Consider the following 12,561-nt stretch of genomic DNA (forward strand, 5'->3'; position numbering starts at 1 on the left):
CACCAGGTCAGTTCAGCCCAGACCCCGGATAAGCAGATCCCCCAGACACCAGCCACAGGGAATGCAGAGATCTAAATAGTGGAATTTCTCTACTTCAAAACCAGGGAGTTCTAAGCCACCCCCTCATGGTAAGAACTCACAATAACATTCTTCCCCCACCCCCCCTTTGCCCTCCTGCCCTTACTCCTAGGGGGAAAACTTTCCTTTCATGCAAGCACCTGGGTCACCATTACCAATGACCGCTGGGTCCTCAACATAGTGTCCCAGGGATACAAATTTTCTTTCCAACCTCTTCCAACCCCGAAAGGGTTCCCAGGTCTACCTCCAAACCAGTGGGCAGAGGCGAAAAAGCAAGTCCTTTCCCTGCTCTGTATGAGGGCAATAGAGCACATTCCTCCAGAACAAATAGGCCAAGGTTTCTACTCCAGACTATTTCTGGTACCCAGAAAAGAGGGCACCTGGTGTCCCATCCTCGATCTATCCATTCTAAACACCTTCCTGGTGATACCAAAATTCAAATTCTCACCCTCCAGCAACTGCTACCCATGCTCTCCAAGGATGCTTGGCTAGCCACCCTAGACCTAAAAGAGACCTACCTCCACATCCCTATCAGGGAATCATGCAGGAAATATCTATGTTTCAGGGCAGGATCCCTGCATTTTCTGTTCTCTGCACTTCCCTTTGGCTTATCTGCTGGTCCCAGAGTTTTCACAAAATGTCTGTGTCCCGCCATTGCCTTTTGCAGACAAAGGGATATCCAGATATATACCCATACTTAGACGACTGCCTCATTCAGGCAGACAGTCAGGAAAACTGCTCAAGCACCTGGCCTTTGTAAAGTCCCTACTGATTTCCCTGGGGTATGCTATCAACGAAAAGAAATCCAAACTAGTACCCACCCAAAGGATTGTATTCCTGGGAGCAAGCCTGGACACCACATCCCAGATGGCATTCCTTACACTAGAAAAGCAAACTTACCTGTCAGCCTACTTCTCTCAACTAGCCACCAGACCCCATTTATCTGCATGGAGAATCCTGCAAGCTCTGGGGTTCATAGCATCTTGCATTCTACTCATTCCATATGCCAGACCGCATATGAGGAAGCATCAGTGGTACCCTAAAAAGCCTTTGGTGTCAACATTCTCAAGATCTAGAAACTCTTATACCAGTGATACCTTGCCTAAGGAAAGATTTTCTTTGGTGGCCAGCAGCATGCTCCCACAACAAGGGACTTGCCTTTCTCACCACCCCCCCAGACCCTCACCACAGAGGCATCAGACTATGCCTAGGGTGCACACCTGGACAGCAGGTGCATACAGGGTCAATGGAACCCACAGCAAATCCATCTGCACATCAACCAGAAAGACATTTTAGCTGTCCAGCACACATTGACAGCTTTCAAGGCCCCTTCTGTCTCCAGGGGCTCTCCTGATGAAACAAACACCACCACTGTGATGTGGTATACCAACAAGCAGGGAGGGACTCACTCCTACCCTGTATTCAGGCTGACCATGACCCTTTGGCACACAGCCTCTGCTGTGCAACTCCACTTGTTAGCACAATTCCTACCAGGTTCTCTAAACTCTCTGGCAGACTGAAGCAGAAATCTGCTGGACCCACATGAGTGGCAGCTAGACAAAATAACCATCACCCTAATAACTCAGAAATGGGGCACCCCGAAGGTCGACCTCTGCCTCCCACATGAACCATCAGCTCAGCAGGTTCTGCACCAAGGAGCATCACTGCATGGCTTGGAAAGTGGATGCCCTATCCTTCCCCTGGGTCAATCTATCGGTCTTTGCATTTCCTCCACTACCTCTCATCACCAGGGTACTGCTCAAAATGAGAGGAAGACCATTCTTATTGCTCCAGACTGGCCTTGCCAATACTAGTACCCACTGCTGTGCAGCCTGTCCACACTGCCACCATGGCATCTCAGTCAGACCCCAACCCTCCTGACCCAGAGGGAAGGAGAATTCATGCATTCCCAATTGCAGACTGTCAATCTGGCAGCCTGGCTTATTCCCTGACCACTGATCAATCTGCCAACCTCAGTAAACAGGTTCTAGATGTACATGAGGCCAGACGCCCTAGCACTAGAAAGTCTTATGCTGACAAATGGAAAAGGTTCTGCCCCTGGATTCAGGCTAAGGGAGGCGATACAGCACATCCCTCCCTACCCCTCATCCTGGATTACCTAGCTGGCCTGCTACACAGTGGTCTCTATTTTTCCTCTATTAAAATTCATGCTTCTGCTATCTCTGCTCATTTCCACACTGAGCAGCCCCCTTTCTCACACCCTCTGATCAGACAATTCCTAAGTGGGGCTAGCAACTTGAGGCCACCCAGAAGAGCTCCCACCCCAGCTTGGGACCTTAACTTTGTGTTGGAAAATCTCACCCTGCCACCCTTTGAATCAGCATCTTCAGCAGAGTTAAAATTTCTCTCCCGGAAGACGGCCTTTCTTCAGGCCATCACTTCAGCCAGAAGGGTCTCCAAGCTACAAGTACTCATGGCTGTGGAGCCCTTCATCATCTTCCATGCTGACAAGGTTTCCCTCAAGACTAACCCATCCTTCATGCCCAGAGTGGTGTCCAGTGTGGCTCTCAACCAATCCATTCATTTGCCCACCTTTTTCCCTAACCCACAAAACACTTTCACCAAGCATTAGCACCTGCTTGTCTTCCTCCAAATCCAGGGCAGGCTTTGCCATTGCAGTCTTGCAGGGCATCCTAGCCAGCCCCTAGTCTCCTTCACTGCCTCCACCGTTTTCCTAAGCTTTGGGAATCAACCCAAATGTGATGACTGCAATAGTGAAACACGAAGAACGTAGTACAGTTGTGTACACTTACCATAAATGTAGATGTTTGAGAGTATTCACAGTTGCAGTCCTGGATGTTCATGTTTCACTGGTCCAGCCATTACATTTGGGTAATCTGCTGGCAGGTTGCCCTCAGTCAGCCTGATTAACAAAGTCTTGGGTCCTGTCTCGGTTGCTGTCCCTTCTTCTATGACGTCAGGTCGTCAAGGGTATAAAACATGCAGTGGACGCCATTACATCAGTCTTCTTGCCGTGCGGTGCCCGAAGCAGAAGCAGTTCGCAAGTGCCGGTCAGCTTACTCCTGAAATTTTCTTTTTCGAGTTTCAGAACCGAAGTCTTCAACTGAAAGCTAAGTACCCCATTTGGGAAACTTTTTCTTGCTCCTTACCGATATCAGTAAAAGTTAATTGCATTACTTATGGAAAGCAAATACTTCATAAGGATTTTCATTTGTACTGTATTCCTTGCCTGGGCCCTGACCACAATGTACCTTGCTGTCGGTTTTGTGCTAAATTTAATCAACGCACAATTAAACGTTGGTATATTTTTGCTTCTAAATATTTTGACTCAAGATTTCATTATCCAGAAATGTCGATTAGCCATTCGACTACCGGGATTCCAAAAAAACGCAAATATAAAGACAGAGACAGGCCGCCGAGGTCCAAAATTGCCGACGACGCTTCTCCTAAGCCAGTCGCCAGTTCGCCGGTACTCAGTGAGGCGCTTTCGCAGCCCCTGATACCCGCTACTTCTGATTCGCAGGCTTCTACTGAGACCCTTTCGAAGTCCGGTATGCCACGAGATGCTTCACCTGTGGTATCCGCGGATGTCTCTACCTTGGATGGGTCCGGAGCTGCTGTGCAGGCACTGGCTTCTGAGGATGTATGCAGGCCTACAGACTTGCATATTAAATCAATACCGCTTTCATTACTAAGGCCTAAATCTCGATCCATGTCTAAAAAAATGACGCCCAGGCCACATGTTCAGGCTCCTATGCCTAAAAAACAAATGATAAAAAAAATGGCTGAAAATCTAATTACTCTAATCAGGGGTAGTCAACCCCCCACTCCAAGAGGCCTAGGGCTGAGCTTGATTAGGAATCTTCTGATCAGGATTCTGCTTCTTCTGACTCCTCTAATGACCTGGATTTGTCCATACCTACTTATGAGGATTTTGATGCAGAGGATTCCATTCCCTCTGCTTCCCCTCCTGAGGATTTTTCTTTTGGGGAAACTTTACATACTTTAAGGGAGCATTTCCACTGGAAAAGCCAGGAATTTTCTGATTCAAAAAAGAGGCTTAGGGATTTCCTCCTTCTGCCTCAGTAAAGGCCTTTGGCTATACCTCCTGTACTAGACATTGTTAATGATGTGTTCTCGGAATCCAGTATGGCCCCTAATTCCCTGCCTCCGGCTCCTAGTAAACTTGACTAGAGATACTACAGGGTTCCTGAGTCCCACAAGTTCCTTTTTCAAAAATCCTGTTGCAGATCCAGAAACCATTTCTTAGGGACCCAAGGGCATTAAGGCTTCTACTGCTAAAAATCGTACCCCTTCTGATAGAGACTCCAGGGCGCTGGATAGATGGGGTAAAAAGGTTTATACTTCTGCAACCTTGGCAATTAGAGCTTTAAACTGCCAATTTCATATGTTAAAATAGCAGCATGTTATTGGACTGCTTAAACAGAAAATAATGTTGATTCCTGACTGTGTGGAAAATAAAGATTTACAGGATTTAATGCATTCTGCTGAACAAGTTGGAAAACATACTTTGCAATGTGGTTTTGATTCTTTAGAGGCCTCCTGCTGGGCTGCTGTTACTGGGTCTGTACGTAGAAGGCATGCTTGGATTAAGGAGCAATCTTTGCCTGATCATGTTAAAGCTAAATTGTTGGATGCTCCTTTAAGTCAGGGCCGCCTGTTTGGCAATAAGGCTGAAGACGTTCTAAAAAAGATGGAAGATGAAGCTAAATCTATGCAAACTGTTAAAGATTTCTTAAAAGTGCAACCTCCAAGATTTAGTAGGCACTGACCCGCTAAGAATTGGTCCTTTCCAGCCCCTTCCAGATCCTCTCAAGCCAAACCCAGACACAAAAACCCCAGGTTTCAGTCCCAGGGGGCTTTCAGAACTAAGCAGTGGGGGGGGCCTCCACTTCCGAATCTGGAAATAACATGACACCCCCTATAGTAAACAGTCTCAATGACTTCCTTTTAAAATTACCAAGCACTTATCTCTTAACCGTCCCTTTGGGGGAAAGATTGTTCTTCATGCAAAGTACTGGGAACTCATAACCCAGGACAAATGGGTTTTAAATATAGTATCCCTGGGATACAGATTTCATTTCCACACATTACCAACACCAAACAGGTGGCCAGACCTGCCCCCAAATCAGTGGGCAGAGGTTCAAAAACAAGTACTTTCCTTCTTAAGCATGGGGGCTATTCAACTGGTGCCAGAAGAGGAAAAGGGACAGGGTTTCTATTCCAGGCTCTTCTGGTACCCAGAAAAGAGCAATCATGGTATCCAGTACTGGACCTGTCTACTCTAAACATCTTTCTGGAGTTTCCAAAACTCAAGTTGCTGACTCTTCATCAGTTACTTCCTATGCTAGGCAAAGACGCCTGGTTGGCAATTCTAGTTTTAAAAGAAGCATTCCTGCACATCCCAATCAGGGAGTCTTGCAGAAGATTCCAACGCTTCAAAGCAGGCTACTTGCATTATCAGTTCTCTGCACTGCCCTTTGGCTTGCCTACTGTGCCCAGGGTATTCACAAAGTGCCTGGCTCCAGTAATTGCATTTTGAAGGCAAAGAAATATTCAGATATATCCATACCTGGATGATTGTCTAATTCAGGCAGAAAACCAGGGCATACTTCTAGATCATTTGACGTTTGTAAAAAGGGTTCTAACTTGTCTAGGGTACACCATAAATGAAAAGAAATCACAACTGGTACCCTGTCAACAGATTACATTCCTGGGTGGAAGCTTGAATACAACTGCCTAGGTGGTTTTCCTCACGCCAGAGAAGCAAATATGTTTATTTATTTCCGTTTGATTACCGGCGATGTCCACTGGGCTTGGGGACCCGTTTTCAGTGGAGGCCTGGGGAAAAAAGCTCCACCGAAACAACAATTTTAATTACAAGAAAGAGTTCAGACACAGATAACATTACAATTAACAGGTGGCTACAAAATAGTCTACAATACCAATATCAGATTGCTAAATTAGCAAAAAGTATTAAATTAGCAAAAAGTATTAACAATTTCAGTTAAGTTCAGCAGGAAAAGATTGGCATATTGTATAAAAAGCAAAGAAAAAAAATTAAAACATTAAAAACTTTAACGTTTAGAAGCTTATGCAATTAGTATTTTAGAAGAGGTGAGGAAGGTAAGGAGGTTTGCCTAGGTAGCTTAAGCATATAGTGCAAAATGCTTTAGTAGCTAATATATTTAGTGTTTTAGGAGGGGTTAGAAGAGGATTAGGAAGGTATAGAGGTTAGCCTGGAGAGAAGGGGGAGAATAGTTGGACTGGTGTAGGTTGAAGAGTACAGTTTCGTATCCTATTTAGATAAAGGTGAGAATAAAGTTGGGTTTTGAAGTTGTCTAGGTTGTTGCAGGTTCTTCGAGAGGTGGGTAGGGCATTCCATTTTTTAGCTAGGATAAAGAATAAGAGAAGCTTACCTGCTGGGTGCTTTCGTTTTTGTACTGTGATACGGTTTTGGTGAGAAGATCTAAGGGATCTGAGGGGGGTATAGGGTTGAAGAATATTGGAAAGAGCAGGACAGTTAGTAGGATGGAACACTAATTTATGGGCTGTGGTGAGTTGGAGAAAGTTAAGATGATTTGGGAGTTCAAGCCAGTTTAGAGAGTGAAAGGAGGTGCAGTGATGAGAGGAGGATTTGGATTTAGTGGCAAATTTGGAGATTTTATTGTGGCATTGTTCCAATTTGGAGGTAAGGGATTTGGTAGCTTACTTCAAATAAGTGGCCACAAAAACCCTGCTATCTGCAAGACAAATACTGCAAGCATTGGGGTTCATGGCCTCTTGCATTCTTCTAATTCCATATGCAAGACTGCATATGAGGAAACTACAGTGGTATTTAAAAAAATCTATGGAGTCAACATTGTCACAGCTGGAAACAATGATTCCTAGCATACCTTGCCTACGCCTGGAGTTCCTATGGTGGGCAGAAGTCTGCCATTCACACTACCCCTTGCCGCCCAAACCTTAACTACAGATGCATCAGACTATGCATGGAGGGGTCACCTGGCAGGGAAGTGCATTCAGGGCAAATGGAACCCAAATCAAATGCACCTACATATCAATCAAAAAGAAATGTTAGCTGTACAGAATGCTCTGACAGCCTTCAAGGACTACATTCTTCCAGGACAACTAATGGTAAAGACAGACAACACCATGGTTATGTGGTACATAAACAAGCAGGGGGGTACACATTCCTACCCCCTCTGCAGACTAGGCATGGCATTGTGGAACACAGACTTGATCTACCGAGTGCATCTACAAGCTCAATTCCTATCAGGAAAATTGAATACACTGGCAGACGGACTAAGCAGAAACCTCATGGACCCGCACAAGTGGAAACTGGAACCACGGATTTTCAACATGTTGACAAGCGAATGGGGGAGCCCAGACATGGATCTATTTGGCTCCCCACAGAACTACCAGTTGGACAAGTTTTGCACAAGGACTCTCCACAAACAAGCCTGGAAAGTGGATGCTCTGTCCTTCAGCTGGAACAACCTATCAGTCTGCGCCTTTCCCCCCTCTGCCTCTGCTCTCCAAAGTTCTACTAAAAGTCAAACAGGACAAACCAAGGATGATTTTGATTGCTCCAGACTGGCCGCGCCAACACTGGTACCCCCTCCTGTGCAGTGTGTCGCAAATACCTCCATGTCACCTGCCTCAGACCCCTTCTCTGCTGTCTCAGCAGGAGAACCAAATTCTGCATCCTCAGCTTCCAACATTGAATCTTGCAGCCTGGCTAATCACTTAAATTCACCCTCATCATCCCTCAGCAAGCCTGTGATGAATATCAACTTAGAGGCGAGGAGACCTAGTACTAGAAAATCTTATGGTGATAAATGGAAAAGATTCTGTGCCTGGATCCAATCTTTAGGGATGAGCACAGCAGCGCCCAGTTTATCTTCGATTTTGCAATACTTAACTGAGATGCTTCACAAGGGCCTGTCATTTTCCTCCATTAAAATCAACGCCTCAGCTATTTCATCTCACTGTAAAACAGAACCACCCCTCTTCTCTCATCCTCTGCTCAAGCAGTATCTCAGAGGGGCAAAAACTTGAGACCACCCAAGAGAGCCCCTACCACTGCCTGGGACCTTAACTTTGTTTTGGAGAAACTCACTCTACCTACTTTCGATCCAGCTGCTACTGCAGTCTTAAAATTTCTTTCTTGGAAAACATCCTTCCTTTTAGGAATCACTTCAGCTAGAAGGATATCTGAATTACAGGCCCTTATGGCAGTGGAGCCTTTCATCATCTTTCATGCAGACAGGGCATCTCTCAGGACCAATCCATCTTTCATGCCCAAGGTGGTTTCCAGTGTGGCCCTTAATCAGTCCATTTGCCAACCCTCTTTCCCAATCCGCAAAACAAAGGGGAACGAATTCTGCATTCCTTGGATGTGCACAGACAACTAAGATTCTATTTGGACAGGACTAAATCTCGAAGAAAATCTGAACAATTGCTGGTAGCATTTGCTGCAGGGGCAGAGGGAAAGGCTATTTCAAAATAAACCATTTCTAAATGGATAAGCCATTGCATTCATTTCTGCTATAAGCACCCTAGAAAACCTATCCCCCAGGGGATCATATCTCGCTCCACCAGGGCTGCATCTTCTTCTGCAGCCTTTTCACAGAGGTGTTCCTACCAGGGATATCCTAGAAGCTGCTACCTGGAGTTCTGTACTTAACTTTCACCAAGCATTATCATTTACCAATTTTCTCTAAATCCAGAGCTGGCTTTGCCACTGCTGTCTTGCAGGGCCTTATAGCTGGCCCTAATGCTGTATAAACTCCAACTCCCAAACATTGCTTTGGGAATCTACCCAAATGTAATGACTGCAACACTGAAACACGAACATAGTACAGTTGTGTACACTTACCATAATTGTAGATGTTTGAGTGTATTTACTGTTGCAGTCCTGGTTCCCCTCCATCCATCCCCTTTGTCTCTCTCGCTCTCTCTCCTTACAAGGACATTTTGGTATTTACTTTCTACTGGTGGTGCTCCTCCACCATAACTTAGCTACTTATTGGGGGCTCCTGATAGGGCAAGAAAAACTGATGTAATGACGTTGGCTGCCTGTTTTTTTACCACTGACGACCTGACATCAATCCTTGTGCGACAGCAGCTGACACAGAAATACTAAGCTTCTGGTAATCGAGCCGACTGAGAGCTTCCCCTGGCAGGATAACCCAAATGTGATGACTGCAGCAGTGAATACACTTGAACATCTACATTTATGGTAAGTACACAACTGTACTTTGCAGTATTCTTTACTTAAGGGATCTTCTGCCAAGGACAGCCCAATGTCCAGCCAGTATACCAAAGCTTTTATATCATATAGGAGCCATACATCTCACATTAACCATGTAAGGCATAGGGCATAACAGTGACTTAAGGATGCAAACACTCAGAACATCTTTGCCGCCAGTCCAGACCAACATTCAAACTCCCTTCTGTGCTGGTTACCAAGCAAGACTCTGCAAAAATTTTGCTGGTAACTCTTTTGGCCCAAACAGCATTGGTCGTCATCCCCCATCACCTGGCAGTGGCGATCACCACAGATGTTCATCGTGCATACAGCTGCAGTAATCACAGATGGGTTTTCAGCCGTCAGGCGGTCCCTCGGTCGGCCGAATTCCAAAGTCTTGGTCCGGCGTCGGTTGTCGTCGCTTACTCTTCTGACGTCAGTAAGGCCAGAGTATATAAGACACAGCCGACGCCATGTTCTTCAGTCTTTTTTGCCGCGTGGTGCCAGAAGCAGTTCGCAAGTGCCGGTCGGCCAGCTCCTGAATTACGAAAAAATTGGAACCGAAGTCTTCTTTAAAGCTAAGTACCCGTTGAAACTTTTCTTGCCTCAGACCGATGTCAGAAAAAGTTAATAATTGTATTTCTTGTGGGAAGCAAATACCGCATAAGGATTTCCATTCTCTTTGCATACCTTGTTTGGGCCCAGACCACGACGTCTCGGGCTGTCGCTTTTGCGCTACCTTCAATAAACGCACAATCAAGCGTCGGGCGGAGTTCGCCCAACACTACTTTGGTAAAGCTTTTGATTATAAAATGTCATCGGACACTCCGACTACAGTTTTGTCCAAAAAACGCAAGGAAAAGGACCGACACGCGAGACCCACTGTCCCCGCCGACACCACGCCAAAACAGGCTACACGTGGTCCGGTTCTCAGCGAGACGCCTTTGCAGTCCCTGACTACCGACGACACTCCTTTGGCGGTGTCCTCTGTACCCGAGACCGCTGGGTCCTCGGCCCTTTCCCAGACTACAACCGAAGCCCCTGCTAATGTCGAGCTTACTAATGTGGACAGGTCCACCTCCACCCATGGTGTATTTAGGCTCTCATCTTCTTTTTCAATAAATGCTTTTACTAAATCCAAAGCAGCCAGGCATCCCACGAGGCCTGTTGCACAGGGCCCATCTCCTGGACCCATGCCTAAGAAACAGATGCTTAAAATGGCTGAGGATTTAATTACTCTTATCAGAGGTTCTCAGCCCCCTCCTGACAAGAGACCCAGAGTGGAGGAAGAATCTCCCTCTTCTGATCAGGGATCCATTTTATCAGAACATTCTGATGCAGAGGAACACTCTTACTCCCCTTTTGAGGATTCGGATGCAGAACAGTCCATTCCTTCTGTATCCCCTCCTGAGGATTTTTCTTTTGGGGAAACCTTGCACACTTTGAGGGAACACTTCCATTGGGAAGACCAAGACTTTTCAGATTCCAAGAAAAGACTTAGGGAATTTCTTTGGTTACCTCAGCACAGACCTCTGGCTATACCCCCTGTTTTGGATGTACTGGATGATGTCTATTCGAGGCTTGCCTTAACCCTGATTCTCTGCCTCCTGCACCAGTAAAACCTGATAGGTATTACAGAGTACCCAGCTCTCACCAATTTCTCTACAAAGGCCATAATGCTGACCCTGAAACCATTTCACAAGGCCCCAAGGGATTAAAGGCCTCCACTGCCAAGAATCCACTCCCTGCAGAAAGGGAATCCAGATCTTTAGAAAGGTGGGGTAAAAAGGTATATACCTCGGCCACCCTAGCCATGAGGGCCTTAAACTGTCAGTTTCATATGATTAAATATCAACAGTACCTGTTATCATAATTAAGGAACAAAATGTCTCAACCTGAACAACCAGATTTAAAAGAGTTACAGGATATGATGCATAGTGCGGAGCAAGTGGGTAAACACACCTTACAATGTGGTTATGATGCCCTAGAGGCCTCAAGTAGAGCGGCTGCTACAGGATCAGTCATTCGCAGACATGCCTGACTTAGGGAACAAAATTTACCTGATCATGTGAAAGCTAAACTTCTTGATGCTCCTTTACAAAAGGATGTACTATTTGGTACTAATGCTGAGGAGATACTACGGAAAATGGAAGAAAAAGCCAAATCTATGCAAACTGTCAAGGCTTTCTTACAGGTCCAACCACCACGTTTTAGCAGAAATTGGCCTTCAAAAAACTCGTCCTTTCCAGCCACTGACAAGCCCCAGAGGTAGATACAGACGCACAAGGGGCACAGGGCAATCACAAGGATCATATAGAGGCAGACAATGGCAATCTCCAGCACCAAGAGGTGGTGAAGACAGTGCACAACAAATTGCACAACAATACAGGAAGCAAACCCAATGACTCCCTCATTTCCATGCCAAGCAAGTCTCAGCTGGCAGCACCTTTGGGAGGGAAACTAGCATTATTTGCAAGAAATTGGCATATTGTCACAACAGACAAATGGATACTTGACATTATAAACAGAGGCTACAAATTTCAATTTCACACTCTTCCAAAAATGAGAGGCATGCCAAACCTGCCGCAAAATCAAAGGGCAGAGGCACGACTGCAAATTTCAAAGCTCCTAAACATGAGAGCTATACAAAAGGTACCTACACACCAACAAGGTCAAGGTTTTTATTCAAGACTTTTTCTGGTACCTAGAAAAGGAACCGACTGGAGACCCATTTTGGACTTATCCATCCTAAACACATTCCTACTCGTACCAAAATTCAAGATGCTCACATTACAGCAACTTCTTCCCATGCTGGGCAAGGAGTTTTGGCTGGTAACATTGGACCTCAAGGAGGCATACCTGCATGTCCCAATCAGACAAAGCTGCAGAAGATACCTCAGATTTCTTGCAGGTTCAATCCACTATCAATTCTCTGCATTGCCCTTTGGCTTATCTACTGCCCAGAGTATTCACAAAGTGCCTGGCATCAGTGATTGCCTACTGCAGACTTCAAGGGATACAAATTTACCCTTATCTGGACGACTGCCTGATCCAAGCGGACAGCAAACGCATACTACTGGAACATCTGGCATATGTGACACGGTTACTGCTTTCTCTGGGATATACCATCAACAAGGAGAAATCAAGGCTAACACCATCTCAGAAAATAACCTTCCTGGGTGCCAACTTGGACACAAACACCCAGATGGCATATCTTACGCCAGAAA

General features: G+C 45.7%; 1 protein-coding gene across 1 annotated transcript in view; it reads left to right on the forward strand.

The window, feature by feature from the left end:
- GPBP1L1 (GC-rich promoter binding protein 1 like 1) overlaps positions 1 to 12,561 on the forward strand; it is a 1,437,510-nt gene that overhangs the window by 571,552 nt on the left and 853,397 nt on the right. The window lies entirely within an intron of this gene.

Source organism: Protopterus annectens, chromosome 4.part1 (assembly GCF_019279795.1).
Source record: "Protopterus annectens isolate FY-2018-M chromosome 4.part1, PAN1.0, whole genome shotgun sequence".
Lineage (NCBI taxonomy): Eukaryota > Metazoa > Chordata > Ceratodontiformes > Protopteridae > Protopterus > Protopterus annectens.